Source organism: Pristiophorus japonicus, chromosome 8 (genome assembly GCF_044704955.1).
Source record: "Pristiophorus japonicus isolate sPriJap1 chromosome 8, sPriJap1.hap1, whole genome shotgun sequence".
NCBI classification, from domain to species: Eukaryota; Metazoa; Chordata; class Chondrichthyes; family Pristiophoridae; genus Pristiophorus; species Pristiophorus japonicus.
The window spans coordinates 242,857,760-242,877,020 of NC_091984.1; the positions used below are offsets into that span (position 1 = coordinate 242,857,760).

Consider the following 19,261-nt stretch of genomic DNA (forward strand, 5'->3'; position numbering starts at 1 on the left):
CACTGGGAAGTGGGGCTGATCCAGTGACAATGTGCAGTGGGTGATTCCAGTGACACTCGGCAGTGGGGCTCATTCTAGTGACACTGGGCGGTGGGTAATTCCAGTGACACTGGGCAGTCGAGCTGATTCCAGCGACAGTGGGCAGAGAGTGATTCCAGTGACACTGGGCAGAGGGTGATTCCAGTGACACTGGGCAGTGGGTGACTCAAGTGACACTGGGCCGATGGTGATTCCAGTGACACTGGGCAGAGGGTGATTCCGGTGACACTGGGCAGATGATGATTCCAGTGACACTGGGCAGTGGGGCCTCTCACAAGTGTTGCTGCGAAGGTTGAATGCGGTTGCACGGCGGCGGCTGGACCTCTCAGCATTGAAGCTGAATATCGCGGAGAGCCGGAGGGCTTTGGGAGCCTCGGTGTGTTTGGTTGCAGGAAGTGGAGTCACAATCTGTTCCTGTCCTCCCCTGGCTCCTTCCCCTGGCCCGCACTGCAGGCGGCGGGCGGGCTGAGCCCGGCATTGCGGAGCGGATCGCGGAGCGGGCGGCGATGTTCCCGGGGCGGACGGAGGGTGTTGGCCGGGCGCTGCGACTGTGAAAGCGGCCGGTCGCGGCCGGAGCTCCTGCTGTGGGTGAGCCGGGGCTGTGTGTGAGGGAGGGAGAGCGGGCCGGGGCCGGGGCCGGAGCCCAGTGTCCGGGCCCGGGGCGTGGGAACAGGTCTGTGCCCAGGACCGACCCCTCACTCGGGGATGAGATGACATTGTGAATATTTTGCCTTTTCATTAAAGCCAGTCCCGCCCCGATATTGGAGCCGGTAAACAGGCGCCGCGCCCGGGCCAGCTCGGCACCGCCAGTATAACTCCGGCCTCCCGCTCACACACTGAGCTTCAGGCCCCGAGTCCGGCCTCGGGGGGACCACAAGCTCTGAGCCGCCGCAAACCTCCCCCTCATCCAGCAATCCCGGAGGAAGGGTGTGGGGGGAGTGAGGGTGTGTAGGGATAACTGTGGGAGGGTGTGTGGGGAGAGTGAGTGAGGGTGTGGGGCTCAGTGAGGGAGGCTTTGTGGGGAGAGTGAGGCAGGGGGTGTGGGGCTCAGTGAGGGAGGGAGAGTGAGGGAGGGTTTGTGGGGAGAGTGAGGCAGGGGGTGTGGGGCTCAGTGAGGGAGGGAGAGTGAGGGAGGGTTTGTGGGGAGAGTGAGGCAGGGGATGTGGGGCTCAGTGAGGGAGGGAGTGTGGGGAGAGTGAGGGAAGGTTTGTGGGGAGAGTGAGGCAGGGGGTGTGGGGCTCAGTGAGGGAGGGGGTGTGGGAGAGTGAGGGAGGGTGTAGGGCTCAGTGAGGGAGGGTGTGAGGGGAGAGCGGGGAGGCTGATGGTTTAAGTTTGCACTATGTTCAGGGTCTCCCCGCTGAAGATTTTGCTCCCCCGCCATTGCCGGACCCGCGAGGTGTACCCGGCATGTCTCCTGGTGGCCTGACCCACCAGGTGTACCCGGCATGTCTCCTGGTGGCCTGACCCGCCAGGTGTACCCGGCATGTCTCCTGGTGGCCAGACCCACCAGGGGTACCCGGCATGTCTCCTGGTGGCCTGACCCGCCAGGTGTACCCGGCATGTCTCCTGGTGGCCTGACCCACCAGGTGTACCCGGCATGTCTCCTGGTGGCCTGACCCACCAGGTGTACCCGGCATGTCTCCTGGTGGCCTGACCCACCAGGTGTACCCGGCATGTCTCCTGGTGGCCTGACCCGCCAGGTGTACCCGGCATGTCTCCTGGTGGCCTGACCCGCCAGGTGTACCCGGCATGTCTCCTGGTGGCCAGACCCACCAGGTGTACCCGGCATGTCTCCTGGTGGCCTGACCCGCCAGGTGTACCCGGCATGTCTCCTGGTGGCCTGACCCGCCAGGTGTACCCGGCATGTCTCCTGGTGACCGGACCTGCCAGGTGTACCCGGCATGTCTCCTGGTTCCTTCACCAGCATTGTTCCCACAAACAACACCTGGTTATTTGCTGTTTCTGGGACCTTGCTGTGCATAAACTGGATGCAGCATTTGTCTAAAAAATTAGCACTTTGTGTACTTTAGAAAGTCCTTCACTTTGGGTCACCCTAGGACTATGAAAGGTGTGATTTTAAATACACGTTTTCACCTTCCAGTGACGCCACCAATTTATTCCATTCGGGCCTAAATATTTCAAAAGAATCCTTTCAGCATATGAATATTCCTGTGGGAACAGAGAAATGGAACTGGGTCATAAATCAAATGCTGGGATATACAACAACAACACCATGTATTTATATAGCGACCTTAACGTAAAACGCCCCAAGGCACTTCACAGGAGTGATAAACAAAATTTTACACCGAGCCACATAAGGAGATATTGGGCAGATAACTAAAAACTGGGTCAAAGAGTAGGTTTTAAGTAACGTCTTAAAGGAGGAGGAGGGATAGAGAGTGGAAAGATTTAAGGAGGGAATTCCAGAGCTTAAGACCCAAGCAGGTGAAGGCACAGTCGCCAGTGATGAGCGATTATAATCAGGGATCCACGAGAGGTCAGAATTGGAAGAGCGCAGATATATTGGGGGGTGGGGGGGGGCGGTGATGGCAGGGGCTGGAGGAGATTACAGGGATAGGGAGGGGCGAGGCCATGGAGGGATTTGAAAACAAGGATGAGAATTTTAAAATCGAATCGTTGCTTAACCAGAAACCATTGTAGGTCAGCGAGCACAGGGGGTGATGGGTGAGTGGGACTCGGTGCGAGTTAGGCCACGGGTCAGTGAGCACAGGGGGTGATGGGTGAGTGGGACTCGGTGCGAGTTAGGCCACGGGTCAGTGAGCACAGGGGGTGATGGGTGATTGGGACTGGTTGTGAGTTGGGACACGGTTCAGCGAGCACAGGGGGTGATGGGTGAGCGGGACTCGGTGTGAGTTAGGACACGGGACAGTGGGGCTGTTTCCAAGGACACTTGGCTGTGGGTTAATCCAGTTACACTGGGCAGTGGGGCTGATTCCAGTGACCCTAGGCAGTGGGTGATTCCAGTGACACTGGGCAGTGGGGCTGATTGCAGTGACAATGTGCAGTGGGTGATTCCAGTGACACTCGGCAGTGGGGCTCATTCTAGTGACACTGGGCGGTGGGTAATTCCAGTGACACTGGGCAGTAGAGCTGATTCCAGTGACACTGGGCATAGAGTGATTCCAGTGACACTGGGCAGTGGGTGATTCCAGTGACACTGGACAGAGAGTGATTCCAGTGACACTGGGCAGTGGGTGACTCCAGTGACACTGGGCAGAGGGTGATTCCAGTGACAATGGGCAGCGGCGCTGATTCCAGTGAGCCTGGGCAGTGGGGCTGTTTCCGGGGACAATGGGCGGTGGGTAATTCCAGTGACACTTGGCAGTGGAGCTGATTCCAGTGACACTGGGCAGTGGGTGATTCCAGTGTCACTAGGCAGTGGGTGATTCCAGTGACACTAGGCAGTGGGTGATTCCAATGACACTAGGCAGTGGGTGATTCTAGTGACATTGGACTGTGGGTGATTCCAGTGACACTGGACCGTGGGGCTGTTTCCAAGGAGACTGGGCGAATCCAGTGGCACTGGGCAGTGGGGCTGATTCCAGTGACACTAGGCAGTGGGTGATTCCAGTGACACTGGGCAGTGGGGCTGATTCCAGTGACAATGTGCAGTGGGTGATTCCAGTGACACTCGGCAGCGGGGCTCATTTTAGTGACACTAGGCGGTGGGTAATTCCAGTGACACTGGGCAGTCGAGCTGATTCCAGTGACAGTAGGCAGAGAGTGATTCCAGTGACACTGGGCAGTGGGTGATTCCAGTGTCACTAGGCAGTGGGTGATTCCAGTGACACTAGGCAGTGGGTGATTCCAATGACACTAGGCAGTGGGTGATTCCAGTGACATTGGACTGTGGGTGATTCCAGTGACACTGGACCGTGGGGCTGTTTCCCAGGAGACTGGGCGAATCCAGTGGCACTGGGCAGTGGGGCTGATTCCAGTGACACTAGGCAGTGGGTGATTCCAGTGACACTGGGCAGTGGGGCTGATTCCAGTGACAATGTGCAGTGGGTGATTCCAGTGACACTCGGCAGTGGGGCTCATTTTAGTGACACTAGGCGGTGGGTAATTCCAGTGACACTGGGCAGTCGAGCTTATTCCAGTGACAGTAGGCAGAGAGTGATTCCAGTGACACTGGGCAGTGGGTGATTCCAGTGACACTGGGCAGAGGGTGATTCCAGTGATACTGGGTAGTCGGTGACTCCAGTGACACTGGGCAGAGGGTGATTCTGGGATAGGGAGGGGCGAGGCCATGGAGGGATTTGAAAACAAGGATGAGAATTTTAAAATCGAGTCGTTGCTTAACCAGAAACTATTGTAGGTCAGCGAGCACAGGGGGTGATGGGTGAGTGGGACTCGGTGTGAGTTAGGACACGGGTCAGCGAGCACAGGGGATGATGGGTGAGCGGGACTCGGTGTGAGTTAGGACACGGGGCAGTGAGCACAGGGGGTGATGGGTGAGCGGGACTCGGTGTGAGTTAGGACACGGGGCAGTGAGCACAGGGGGTGATGGGTGAGCGGGACTTGGTGTGAGTTAGGACACGGGGCAGTGAGCACAGCGGGTGATGGGTGAGCGGGACTCGGTGTGAGTTAGGACACGGGGCAGTGAGCACAGGGAGTGATGGGTGAGTGGGACTGGGTGCGAGTTAGGACACGGGGTGATGGGTGAGCTGGACTGGGTGCGAGTTAGGACACGGGGTGATGGGTGAGTGGGACTCGGTGTGAGTTAGGACACGGGGTGATGGGTGAGCGGGACTGGGTACGAGTTCGGACATGGGGTGATGGGTGAGTGGGACTGGGTGCGAGTTAGGACATGGAGCAGTGAGCACAGAGGGTGATGGGTGAGCGGGACTCGGTGCGAGTTAGGACACGGGGCAGTGAGCACTGGGGGTGATGGGTGAGTGGGACTGGATGCGAGTTAGGACATGGAGCAGTGAGCACAGAGGGTGATGGGTGAGCAGGACTCGGTGTGAGTTAGGACACGGGGCAGTGAGCACAGGGGGTGATGGGTGAGTGGGACTGGGTGCGAGTTAGGACACGAAGTGATGGGTGAGTGGGACTGGGTGCGAGTTAGGAAACGGGGTGATGGGTGAGCAGGACTGGGTGCGAGATAGGACACGGGGTGATGGGTGAGCGGGACTGGGTGCGAGTTAGGACACGGGGTGATGGGTGAGTGGGACTGGATGCGTGTTCGGAGCTGGAAGTAGGTGGTCTCAGTAATGGAGAGGATAAGGGGTTAGAAGCTTAGCTCTGGGTCCAATAGCACGTGAGGCTGCGACCAGTCTGGTTGTGCCTCAGACAGTTGCCAGGGAGAGGGATGGAATCAGTGGCTAGGGAACGGAGTCTGTGACGGTGACCATAAACAATGGCTTCGGTCTTCTATGTCAGCCATGGCTCAGTGGGCAGCACACTTGCCTCTGAGTCAGAAGGTTGTGGGTTCCAGTCCCACTCCAGGGTCTGGAGCACATAAATCAAGGCTGACACTCCCAGTGCAGTGCTGAGGGAGTGCCACAGTGTCGGATGAGGCATTAAACCGAGGCCCTGTCTGCCCTCTCAGGTGGACGTAAAAGATCCCACGGCACTATTTCGAAGAAGAGTAGGGAGTTATCCTCAGTGACCTGGCCAATATTTATTCCTCAATCAACATCACTAAAACAGATTATCTGGTCGTTATCACATTATATCAATGATTACACTCCAAAAGTAATTCATTGACTGTAAAGCATTTTGAGATGTCTGGTGGTTGTGAAAGGCGCTATAGAAATGCAAGTCTTTCTTTTCCCAATATTTAGTTGGGGAAAGTTTCTACTTATGGAGGATTGGATGTGGGATGAGCAGTCAGACTATTTGGAGACTGTGGAGGGGTCGAGAGGTGCTGGTGAGGTCCAGCTGGGTGTGGTCAGTGTACATGTGGAAGGTGACAAAACAGAAAGTGCTGGTAACAGTCAGCAGGTCAGGCAGCATGTGTGGAGAGAGAAACCAAGTGCAAAGTGATGCGGATGATGTCACTGAGATGCGCATGTAGATGATAAATAGGGGGCGATGGGTGCATCCTTGGGAACACCAGAGCAATGTTCCCATTCAGGGTCTGCAGACCCCTCACCAGCTTTACAATGGCAATAACTGCATATTCACAATAAATCGATCAGCCAGTTAATGGCCCACACACCAAAAAACATTTACAGGGAACATTACTCCAGAGGTAACGATGCGGGGGGCGGGGGGAAGAGAAGCCGTTGCAGGTGATTCTCGGGCTACGATTAGATGGATAAGAATGGAACCAGGCGAGTGCAGTCCCACCCAGCTGGGCAACAGTTGCAGGAGGACGATGGTTAGTTGTGTCAAAGGCTGCAGACCGGTCAACAAGAGTAAGGAGGGATGGTTTGCCTTTGCCACAGTCACAAAGGATGCCATTTGTGACTTTGATAAGGGCCGTTTTGGTACTGTGACGGGCGGAAACCTGATTGGAGGGGTTCAAACATAGAGTTCCGGGAAAGATGGGCTCGGATATGGGAGGCGACAACTCCGGAATCAACCTAGTGAACCTTCTCTGAACAGCCTCCAATGCAAGTATATCCTTCCTTAAATACGGAGACCAAAACTGTACCTGAAGAAACTCTTACTATCTGTTTTTATATTTTGTGCTAGTTTACTTTCATAATCCATCTTCCCTCTCTTTATCATTTTTTCAGTCGTTCTTTGTTGGCTTTAAAAAGTTTCCCAATGCTCTGGCCTCCCACTAGTCTTGGCCACATTGTATACGCTTGTTTTCAATTTGATACCATCCCTTATTTCCTTAGTTAGCCACGGATGATTATCCCTTCTGTTACAGTCTTTCCTTCTCATTGGGATATATTTTTGTTGCGAGTTATGAAATATTTCCTTAAATGTCTGCCACTGCTCATCAACCGTCCCACACTTTAATCTAGGAAAGGGAGGTTGTAGATGGGGTGGTCGATAGTGAGCACAGTGGGGTCAAGGGTTGTTTTTTTGAGGAGAAAGAGAGACTTGGATTTATATGGCGCCTTTCACGACCACCAGAAGTCTCAAAGCGCTTTACAGCCAATGCAGTACCTGTTGGAGTGTAGTCACTGTTGTAATGTGGGAAACGCGGCAGCCAATTTGCGCACAGCAAGCTCCCACAAACAGCAATGTGATAATGACCAGATAATCCGTTTTTTTTTGGTTATGTTGATTGAGGGATAAATAGTGGCCAGGATACTGGGGAGGACTCCCCTGCTCTTTGAAATAGTGCCATGGGATCTTTTACGTCCACTTGAGAGGATAGACGTGGGCCTCGGTTTAACGTCTCATCTGAAAGAGAGGGGTGATGACGGCAAATTTGAAGGAGAGGGAGACAGTATCTGAGCAGAGAGAACGGTTAACAATGTTAGCTAACATGGGAGCCAAAAAAAGGAAGTTGGGTGATCAGCAGTTTGGTGGGAATAGGGTGAGGGAGCAGGAAGTGGGTCTCTTGGACAGGGTGAGTGTGGAGAGGTCGGTATCTGCAGAGATGTCTTGGTGGACAGAGGGCTGGACAGTTGGGAGTTTGAGAGTGCAGTTGTCGGAAAGTCGGGAGAGAGTCTTCCAGGGGCGGATACAGAAGGAGGTAGGGGAGGGGGAGGGAAAGGGGGATGTGATGGCGAGAGACACAAGGAAATGATTAGAGATGGCCTTAACTGTGATTGGGGAGAGAACTGGATTGTAAGTCAGAGAGAGATTGGATGTTAGAACCCACTTGCCTGAATATTGCAATGAGTTCCACAAGTAATAATTCGGCTAAAGATGCTGATTATAATAATTCAGCGTTGAGTAGGTTGATTGGCCTGTCTTTGGGGAGGTGGGATGGAGCGGATGCTGTGATTGGAGAATGGGTGATGGTAAGGTGTTAATGTGGATTCACATGTAACGTTGGCCCTGCCCAGCTGGTGGGTTTGGGTTGGCAGTGTGCCTGTACCCGATTCACGGTTTGTTAGCATGCCTCTCTCTGATCTTACAAGCTACGTGAATATAACTTTGAAATGGAATACTGTAGTGCTACCCTGAAGCTGTTGTACTGTGAACTGTGTGAAGTTATTGCATGTTTAAACACATCGGTATTGCAGGTTAATGGACGACGTATCCAGCTTGCTGTGCCTTTGTTTCCAGCCCTGATTACAGTGCTCTTGGCTGCAGTGTGTTACAGGGTCACTGGCCTTTCACTCTCAGCTGCCCACTCATTCTGAGGCTGTAACTGATGACGTGGCAGCTCGATAATCTGCTGTGTGTGAGGATGTTATTGCTGCCTCGTGGGTCAGGAATGTTACAAACCCAACGATATGCAGTTGCTGAGAGCTGGTGTGCAGTGGCCAGTCAGGGGTGTAGATGTGTTGCGTGTTGTTCACGAGCAGAGGGACTTGTTCACCCCTCCTATTCATTGTTAACCTTGTAATAACATTTCCTACATTACAACAATGACTGCACTTCAAAAGTACTGCATTGTCTGTGAAGCTGTAAAAGGCGCTATATAAATGCAGATCTTTTTTTCTAACATTTATAGGAGAAGGGACTCGAAGGAGCTGCTGATAGGGTGAGCTGAAGAGGGGCGGGAGGAGGCTGGTGTGGAGCAGGGACCAGAGGGGCTGAACTGTGCAGTTTTGGTGCTGTACATTCTTTGTAAACTTATCCATTTTCCCCAGTTATCTGTGCCATTTTTTTGGCGCGTGCCGCTTTTTTTGGTGTAAAATAAAATATCCAAGTTTCCCCAAAGTTTCTATACCAGCGTGACTCAGTTAGTTACAATTTTTTTTTTGCATCCTGGGGGCGTAACCTGATGTCTGTGCCAGTTTTTCACATTTATGCAAGTTTGGCCAACTTACATTTCTCCGAGGACGGAGTATGTGACCACTCTCAAAAAACCTTCTGGGCACTTAAAAAAAAAACCAGCGCACATTAAAAACTCAGCGCAGAAAGACGCCATTGTTTTTAGGCCAGGTTTTGGAGGGAGTCAAGAAGACAAAGAATATGTGTCATGAAGTTTCATTTTATCAAACTCAAAATAGAGAAAACGGAAGTTTAATGCAATTCTTTAAGTTTGGATTTTTTTCAAAGTGCCAATCCACCATCGAACGTCTCCTCACCGGGCTCGAGGGTCGGATCATCGGCCGGCAGAATCGCTCCCTCACCCAGACACGGGGGCTCGGGGCTTGGCTTCTAAAAAGGGAATTTTAACTATCCGAATATTGATTGGGACAAATTTAGTGTGAAGGGTATAGAGGGTGCGGTATTCTTGAAATGCATTCAAGAGAACTTTTTTAGTCAGTATGTAACAAGCCCAACACGACAGGGGGTGGTTTTGGATTTAGTTTTGGGGAATGAAGCTGGGCAGGTTGAAGGGGTATTAGTGGGAGAGCACTTGGGTGTCAGTGACCATAATTCAGTCAGATTCAAGTTGGTTATGGATAAGGACAAGGATAGGCCTGGAATAAAAGTCCCAAATTGGGGAAAAACTAATTTTGCTAAGTTAAGGAGTGATTTGGCCACAGTGGACTGGAAACACTTACTTGTGGGTAAATCCGTGTCGGAACAGTGGGAGCATTCAAGGAGGAGATCCGGAGGGCTCAGGCCAAACATGTGCCCTTAAAGAAAAAGGCTGGGAATAATAATTCTAGAGCCCCTGGATGTCTAGGGACTTACAGGGGAGGATAAATAAAAAAAGGGATGCTTATGTCACATACCAAGAGCTAAATACTATAGAATCTTTAGAGAAATGTAGAAAGTTAAGAGGCAAAATTAGAAAGGATATTAGAAATGCTAAGAGAGCATGAAAAATTATTGGCCAGTAAAATTAAGGAAAACCCTAAGATGCTCTATAAATACATTAAGAGTAAGAGGGTAACTAAAGAAAAGGTAGGGCCTATTAGAGACTATCTTTGTGTGGAGGAAGCCATGGAACTAGCTGAACCCGGAGCACGATGGCGGAGGAGGGCGGGCCGTTGTGCCCCTTTAACGATTGCTCGAGCCTTGCGCCAGCAGCTCATCCATGAACGCTTTGCTACCGAAAGGCTCAGCGGCAACTATTCCACGTGGACCATGTTTACTGTTTGGATCTGCTCCGTAATGTTATGTTGTCGTAATGGGATAAATAATGGAAATTATTCAGTTCTAATTTAAAATATATTTTATTCAAAAGTTTAACACTTGTTTGTACTTAGCTATAATAAAAATATTAAAGTTTTCAGTTAAGATCTCTTACAAACTCTAAGATCACTTACAAACTTTTAAACTTGTAAATTTACATAACTTTAATTTGAGAACAGTTACAACAACAGCAAAGAAAGGCTGCACCCATCTGTCCAGCACCTTATTCTAAGACCACCCGCTGCGCTTGGTCTCGGTGACTCCACCCCTGCCCGCAAGCGGTGCCACAGCGTTTCTCGGGTTGGTACCAAACTTATTCTTTCGAGCATCTTGGGTAATGCGCACTTCTTGATGGGGGGCGTGGGCAGGCGGTAATGTGGAGGGCCCGGCTTGGGCCTCTTTAGAGGCTGGTCTGGGGATTGGAGTGGGAGTGGCAGTTGATTCTGTCAATGGGCACAGGGTCTGAGCGTGTTCCCTTATTGCAGCAGCTAACTCCGACATTCCCTTCCACATGTGCCCTGGCAGTGTCTCACCTACCTGCAACATTCCCACCCTCATGTTCACCATCATCATCATAGGCAGTCCCTCGAAATCGAGGAAGACTTGCTTCCACTCTAAAAGTAAGTTCTTAGGTGAGTGAACAGTCCAATACGGGAATTACAGTCTCTGTCGCAGGTGGGGCAGATAGTCGCTGGAGGAAAGGGTGGGTGGGGAGTCTGGTTTGCCGCACGCTCCGTCTGCCTGCGCTTTGTTTCTGCATGCTCTTGGCGATGAGACTCGAGGTCTCCTGGATACTCTTCCTCCACGTTGGGCGGTCTTTGGCAGGGACTCCCAGTTGTCGGTGGGGATGTTGCATTTTATCAAGGAAACTTTGAGGGTGTCCTTGAAACATTTCCTCTGCCCACCTTTGGCTCATTTGCCGTGAAGTAGTTCCAAGTAGAGCGCTTGCTTTGGGAGTCTCCTGTCTGGCATGTGGACAATGTGGCCTGCCCAGCGGAGCTGATCGGGTGTGGTCAGTGCTTCAATGCTGGGGATGTTGGCCTGGTCAAGGACGCTAACGTTGGTGCGTCTGTCCTCCCAGGGGATTTGACACTTTTACAATTGCAATTCCAGTGAATAAATGAAAATGTTACTTACACTAACTACTTGACCAAGGTCCTGCCACTCTTTGCCTCCAGACCTCGGGGTGGTCACCATTGCTCAGTAATCTTCTGCAAGTTGGTTCCAGCGTTTCTTCATTTCTTTTGGTGAAACATTTATTTGACCTCTGCTGGGTCCAGCTCGTGCCACCTGGCCTCAATCGCAGTAACTAGTGCCTCCACTTCACCCTGTGAGAAATTATTGGTCCTTGAGCCGTGTTGCATATTATATTGCAGCTCCGATTTTTCCACTGAGAATTAAAGTTCTCACACAACTGGCTCTTTATAGGCTCCACCCCCTGAAGCTAAAGGACGGGCTGCGCAGCGCCAATTTCAAAAATTAGAACGGGGAAACTTGCAAGTTTTTTTTTTGGAGTAGTCTGGGCCAAAAAAAACGGGAGTAACACTGGCAAAAAGCCAAAAACCGACGTGGGGAAAATTGAGCCCTGAGTGCGGAGCTTTCAGTCAGCAGCCCATATTGGCAATCTGAAGGCAACACACTTGACAAATGGTGATATTTTATTAATGGTGAGAGACTGAGAGCTGTGGATGTGCAGAGGGATTTCGGGGTCCAAGTACATAAATCACCAAGAGCTAGTGGTCAAGTACAAAAAAACAACCAAAAAGGCTGATGATTTATCTCTATCTCGGGGCCTGAATACAAAGGGGAGGGGGTATGCTCCAGCTGTACAGCATCGGGTCACACCCCGTCTGCAGTAACCGCGTTCAGTCCTGGGCCCCACCCCTCGGGAGGGTATATCCGCCTCGGAGGGGGGCACTGCAGATTCCCCAGACTGATACCCCGGGGCTGAAAGGGTTAAATGTGGAGGACAGGCCGCACAGACTGGGCTGTATCCCCTCGAGTGTATGAGATTAAGAGGTGATCTAATCGAGGTGTATAAGATGATTAAAGGAGTTAATAGATTGAGAGAAATTATTCCCTCTGGTGGGGGGGATCCAGAACAAAGAGCCAGAACATTAAAATTAGAGCCCGGCCGTTGAAGAAGCATTTCTTCACACAGAGGGGAGTGGGAATCCCTTCCTTATCCACCCCACGCTCACCCTTCTGCTGTCTCTGAGGGTGTGGGCCGTCGGAGAGAGTGGGGCTGATAGTTCATGCGGCGGGGGGAGGGTTAAGGTGGGGTCTGGGCAGTGGGAATAAAGATGTTAAAGTTAACCTGAGAATACTAACTGGAAGCTGTGGATTATTTAGGGCTTGAGCCTCACTGAGTGAAATGTAAATATCGCTCAGCATCCCAGAACCTGCACACAACGTGAGTGACGGTGTTCACTGCATTAAACAAACCCCTCCCATCGCCTCTGACCTCCTCCAGTCCTTCAACCCTCCCAAACCTCTCTGTTGCTGCGATTCCCCCAGCCCCCCGCCCCCCCGCCCTCGCCCCTTGCTCTGCGCCCCCCCCGCCCTCACCTCTTGCTCTGCCCCCCTCCCCGCCTTCGCCCCTTGCTCTGTACCCCCCCCACCCTCGCCCCTTGCTCTGCCCCCCCCTCCCAGCCTTCGCCCCTTGCTCTGCCCCCCCCCACCCTCGCCCCTTGCTCTGCCCCCCCCCGCCCTCGCCCCTTGCTCTGCCCCCCCCCACCCTCGCCCCTTGCTCTGCCCCCCCCGCCCTCGCCCCTTGCTCTGCCCCCCCCCTCCCACCCTCGCCCCTTGCTCTGCCCCCCCCTCCCGCCCTCACCTCTTGCTCTGCCACCCTCCCCGCCCTCGCCCCTTGCTCTGCCCCCCCCCCACCCTCGCCCCTTGCTCTGCCCCTCCCCGCCCTCGCCCCTTGCTCTGCCCCCCCCCACCCTCGCCCCTTGCTCTGCCCCCCCCGCCCTCACCTCTTGCTCTGCCCCCCTCCCCGCCCTCGCCCCTTGCTCTGTCCCCGCCCTCACCTCTTGCTCTGCCCCCCCCCCACCCTCGCCCCTTGCTCTGCCCCCCCCCGCCCTCGCCCCTTGCTCTGCCCCCCCTCCCACCCTCGCCCCTTGCTCTGCCCCCCCCCTCCCGCCCTCACCTCTTGCTCTGCCCCCCTCCCCGCCCTCGCCCCTTGCTCTGCCCCCCCGCCCTCACCTCTTGCTCTGCCCCCGCCGCCCTCGCCCCTTGCTCTGCCCCCCCCCGCCCTCACCTCTTGCTCTGCCCCCCCCCACCCTCGCCCCTTGCTCTGCCCCCCCCCCTCCCACCCTCGCCCCTTGCTCTGCCCCCCTCCCCGCCCTCGCCCCTTGCTCTGCCCCCCCGCCCTCGCCCCTTGCTCTGCCCCCCCCCCCACCCTCGCCCCTTGCTCTGCCCCCCCCGCCCTCGCCCCTTGCTCTGCCCCCCCCCACCCTCGCCCCTTGCTCTGCCCCTCCCCGCCCTCGCCCCTTGCTCTGCCCCCCCCCCACCCTCGCCCCTTGCTCTGCCCCCCCCGCCCTCACCTCTTGCTCTGCCCCCCCCACCCTCGCCCCTTGCTCTGCCCCCCCCCCACCCTCGCCCCTTGCTCTGCCCCCCCCGCCCTCACCTCTTGCTCTGCCCCTCCTCGCCCCTTGCTCTGCCCCCCCCCACCCTCGCCCCTTGCTCTGCCCCCCCCGCCCTCACCTCTTGCTCTGCCCCCCCCACCCTCGCCCCTTGCTCTGTCCCCCCCCCCCCCCGCCCTCACCTCTTGCTCTGCCCCCCCACCCTCGCCTCTTGCTCTGCCCCCCCCCGCCCTCGCCCCTTGCTCTGTGAGTCTCCCGCAGCCTCCACCTCGCCACCTTTCGCTTCGCTCAAAGACCCTCCTTAAAACCCACCTCGTTGACCAACTCTCTGAAACTCCCCTCCTGTGGCTCAGTGTTCATTGTTCACTAATGCTCCCGTGAAGTGCCGTGGGATGCTTTCTATGTTAAAGGCGCTATATAAATGCAAGTTGTAACAGGAGAACAGTGGGTTGAGTACCTGGGAGAAAACATTTCTATCCTTGGAAATCTTACCAGGAGGGAGGCAGCAGGATGGCTGGTCTCAGTCTTGCAGGGGGGGGAGGGGAGCAAGGGAGAGGTTTGGGGAGGGAGATGGGGTAGGGGGCAGGGTGGGTTTAAGGAGAGGGTGGAGGGACGAGGGGGAGTTTAAGGAGAGGTTGGAGGGACGGGGGGGGGGGTTTAAGGAGACGGTGGGGGGGGGGGTTTAAGGAGAGGGTGGAGGGACGGGGGGGGGGGTTTAAGGAGCCGGTGGGGGGGGGTTTAAGGAGAGGGTGGAGGCACGGGGGGGGGGGTTTAAGGAGCCGGTGGGGGGGGGTTTAAGGAGAGGGTGGAGGGAAGAGGGAGGAGATTTAAGGAGACGGTGGAGAGATGAGGGGGTGTTTAAGGAGAGGGGGGGGTTTAAGGAGACGGTGGGGGGGGGGGTTTAAGGAGAGGGTGGAGGGACGGGGGGGGGGTTTAAGGAGACGGTGGGGGGGGGTTTAAGGAGAGGGTGGAGGTAAGAAGCAGGGGGGGTTTATCGATGCCCTTCAGGAAGAAGGAACAGTTTTGACGGAGGCGAGCTTGATGTGTCCCAGTAGATATGGCGATGGATGAGTAAACCAGATACGTACCATGCCGGACGGAGGGTAAGGGATGTAATGGGGACACGGGCTTTAGGGGGCGACGAGGGGACATCGGGCTGTGTTACATAGAAACACAGAAACATAGAAAATAGGTGCAGGAGTAGGCCATTCAGCCCTTCTAGCCTGCACCACCATTCAATGAGTTCATGGCTGAACATGCAACTTCAGTACCCCCTTCCTGCTTTCTCGCCATACCCCTTGATCCCCCTAGTAGTAAGGTCTACATCGAACTCCCTTTTGAATATATTTAGTGAATTGGCCTCAACAACTTTCTGTGGTAGAGAATTCCACAGGTTCACCACTCTCTGGGTGAAGAAGTTTCTCTCATCTCGGTCCTAAATGGCTTACCCCTTAACCTTAGACTGTGACCCCTGGTTCTGGACTTCCCCAACATTGGGAACATTCTTCCTGCATCTAACCTGTCTAAACCCGTCAGAATTTTAAACGTTTCTATGAGGTCCCCTCTCATTCTTCTGAACTCCAGTGAATACAAGCCCAGTTGATCCAGTCTTCCTTGATAGGTCAGTCCCACCAACCCGGGAATCAGTCTGGTGAACCTTCGCTGCACTCCCTCAATAGCAAGAATGTCCTTCCTCAAGTTAGGAAACCATAACTGTACACAATATTCCAGGTGTGGCCTCACCAAGGCCCTGTACAACTGTAGCAACACCTCCCTGCCCCTGTACTCAAATCCCCTCGCTATGAAGGCCAACATGCCATTTGCTTTCTTAACCGCGTGCTGCACCTGCATGCCAACCTTCAATGACTGATGTACCATGACACCCAGGTCTCGTTGCACCTCCCCTTTTCCTAATCTGTCACCATTCAGATAATAGTCTGTCTCTCTGTTTTTACCACCAAAGTGGATAACCTCACATTTATCCACCTTATACTTCATCTGCCATTCATTTGCCCACTCACCTAACCTATCGAAGTCACTCTGCAGCCTCATAGCATCCTCCTCGCAGCTCACACTGCCACCCAACTTAGTGTCATCCGCAAATTTGGAGATACTACATTTAATCCCCTCGTCTAAATCATTAATGTACAGTGTAAACAGCTGGGGCCCCAGCACAGAACCTTGCGGTACCCCACTAGTCACTGCCTGCCATTCTGAAAAGTATCCATTTACTCCTACTCTTTGCTTCCTATCTGACAACCAGTTCTCAATCCACGTCAACACACTACCCCCAATCCCATGTTCTTTAACTTTGCACATTAATCTCTTGTGTGGGGTCTTGTCGAAAGCCTTCTGAAAGTCCAAATATACCACATCAACTGGTTCTCCCTTGTCCACTCTACTGGAAACATCCTCAAAAAATTCCAGAAGATTTGTCAAGCATGATTTCCCTTTCACAAATCCATGCTGACTTGGACCTATCATGTCACCTCTTTCCAAATGCACTGCTATGACATCCTTAATAATTGATTCCATCATTTTACCCACTACCGATGTCAGGCTGACCGGTCTGTAATTCCCTGTTGCCTGAGAGTAAGTTGTGCTGATAATGCAGAAGGGGTGATTTGCATGTTTGAGGAGATGTGGAGAATGAGAGCACTGAGTGATCAGAGGGACACGACCCAGGCCTTGGTCGCCTTTCTGACACCGCTTTAATGAAGTGCCTCTTGTGATGATTGCCGAGTGTGAGGAATCCAATTTTATGGTTTGAATAAAACCTCTCTCCATGAGCAACTCCTGAACCGTTCTGGGAATGATTCGAACAAGATGTTTTTCATTGTTTTTTCTCTCCATAAATGGAGATTTTTTTTGTTGGAAATGTTTTTCAGCTTGTGTTGCGTCACAGTGACCAGAGAATGTTGGCAGCAGAATCTCCTCTCTGCAGTGATCTGGCCGCCATTCTCCCATCAGACCCAACTCCCCAAATTGCCCGGCTGGACCTGATTCTCAGGCCTCCACAGACGACATTTGTACAGTAAATAGTAGCCTGGAGAATCCTGTGGCGATATCGGTGGGCAGGTCCACTGAACAGGGAGTAATTCGGGAATCACTGACACAAACGCATCAAATGCTCCTTCACCAGTATCGGCAGCAGTAATTTCTCTGCTGTTCCCAGATAGGATTCTGCTCCTGCCTCGGGCAAATTGACACATTTCAGAAATAGATTGAACCAAAGTAACTCTTGGAAAGGAGACCTTAAGTTGACTCATTCTCGACGGAGGGAGGCCAGATCGCTCAATCCTGAGCCCTACATTTGGCCTGCTGGTTCCTGAGCCAACACTGGGCCTGCTGGATCCTGGGCCCTGGGTCAACATTCGGCCTCCTGGATCCTGGGCCAATGGGCTGCTGGATCCTGGGCCAACACATGGCCTGCTGGATCCTGGGCCCTGGGCCAACGTTCGGCCTGCTGGATCCTGGGCCCTGGGCCAACACTGAGCCTGCTGGATCCTGGGCCCTGGGCCAACACTGGGCCTGCTGGATCCTGGGCCCTGGGCCAACACTGGGCCTGCTGGATCCTGGGCCCTGGGCCAACACTCGGCCTGCTGGATCCTGGGCCCTGGGCCAACATTCGGCGTGCTGGATCCTGGGCCGTGGCCCTGGGCCAACACTGGGCCTCCTGGATCCTGGGCCCAACACTTTTTGAAGCTTAGGAACTTTGAGGCATCAGGAAAGTAATGAAGATAAATTACTTAGGCGGTCCCACAACCATGGTTTGTCAGCCATGGCTCAGTGGACAGCACACTCGCCTCGGAGTCAGGAGGTTGTGGGTTCAAGTCCCTCTCCAGAGCCAAGAGTACAAAATCTAGGCTGACACTCCAGTGCAGTGCTGAGGGAGTGCTGCACTGTTGGAGGTGATGTCTTTCGGATGAGATGTTGAACTGAGGCCCTGTCTATGCTCTCAGGTAAAAGATCCCATGGCACTATTTTGAAGAAGAGCAGGGGGGTTAACCCCGGTGTCCTGGGACCAATATTTATTCCTCAAATCAACATCACTAAAACAGATTATCTGGTCATTATCACATTGCTGTTTGTGGGAGATTGCTGTGCTCAAATTGGCAGTTACCCACTTCAAAAGTACTTCATTGGCTGCTGGGGTGATCTTGGACCTGGCCTGGAGACGGCACAGGTTAAACAGCTTCCCACTGGTTCTGTAGTTTAATTCCACTCCAGTGGGGAGCTTGTTGATTGTGAGTTGGAGCACGGTGGTGAGGAAGATTGAGAAGAGGGTTGGAGCGATGACGCAGCCCTGTTTGACCCCGGTCTGGCCTGCGTCTGTGCACATTCAGAGGCTGAACTCCAGGATATAGTCAAAGTATTCACTGAGGCATATGAAAGCATGGGCCTTACGCTTAACATCCGTAAGACAAAGGTCCTCCACCAGCCTGTCCTCGCCGCACAGCACTGCCCTCCAATCATCAAGATCCATGGCACGGCCCTGGACAACGTGGACCATTTCCTATACCCTGGGAGCCTCTTATCAACAAGAGCAGACATTGACGACGAGATTCAACACCGTCTCCAGTGCAGCCTTCGGCCATCTGACCAGGCCCTCAAATCTACCACCATGGTCTACAGGGCTGTAGTAATACCCGCCCTCCTGTATGGGTCTGAGGCATGGACCATGTATAGAAGCACCTCAAGTCGCTGGAGATGTATCACCAACAATGTCTCCGCAAGATCCTGCAAATCCCCTGGGAGGACAGATGCACCAACATCAGTGTCCTCGACTAACATCCCCAGCATTGAAGCACTGACCACACTCGACCAGCTTTGCTGGGCAGGCCACATAATTCGCATACCAGATACGAGACTCCCCAAGCAAATGCTTCATGTGGCGCTCCTTCATGGTAAACGAGCCAAAGGAGAACAGCGGAAACGTTATAAGGACACCCTCAAAGCCTCCCTGGTAAAGTGACTGACACCACGGAGACCTTGGCCGAAGACCACCCGAGGTGGAGAAAGTACATCCGGGAGGGCGCTGAGCTCTTCGAGTCCTAACACAAAGAGCATGAAGAGGCCAGGCGCAGGCAGCGGAAGGAGCGCGCGGCAAACCAGCCCCACCCACCCCTTCCCTCGATGAATGTCTGTCCCACCTGTAACGGGGTCTGTGGCTCTCGTATCGAACTGTTCAGCCACCAAAGAACTCAGTTTGGGAGTGGAAGCAAGTCCTCCGATGCTGAGGGACTGCCTATGATGATGAGTGGCTGTAAAGTGCTTTGGGACGTCCTGAGGTTGTGAAAGGCGCTATAGAAATGCAAGTCTTTTTTTTACCAGTTTTGACGGTTGTGACCTTGCTTTCCCCAGTTGAAAGGTGAAGAATCTGAACAACTCGCTGTTGTATGAAAGCAGGCACGGGCAGCTGGGCTGACTGGCACCCTGCACTGTATTATTGGATGATTCTGTGACCAGTGTTTTGAATGTTGAAGTGACTGGGAAGCAGA

General features: G+C 53.6%; 1 protein-coding gene across 1 annotated transcript in view; it reads left to right on the top strand.

Annotated features, from left to right (window-relative positions):
* Positions 1-244: 244 nt before the first annotated feature.
* The window catches only part of LOC139269272 (nuclear receptor corepressor 2-like), a gene marked incomplete at its 3' end in the record, with an annotated part of 130,366 nt that continues 111,349 nt past the window's right edge, over positions 245-19,261 (top strand). Inside the window, exon 1 of the mRNA XM_070888359.1 lies at positions 245-627. The remainder of the gene's footprint in view (positions 628-19,261) is intronic.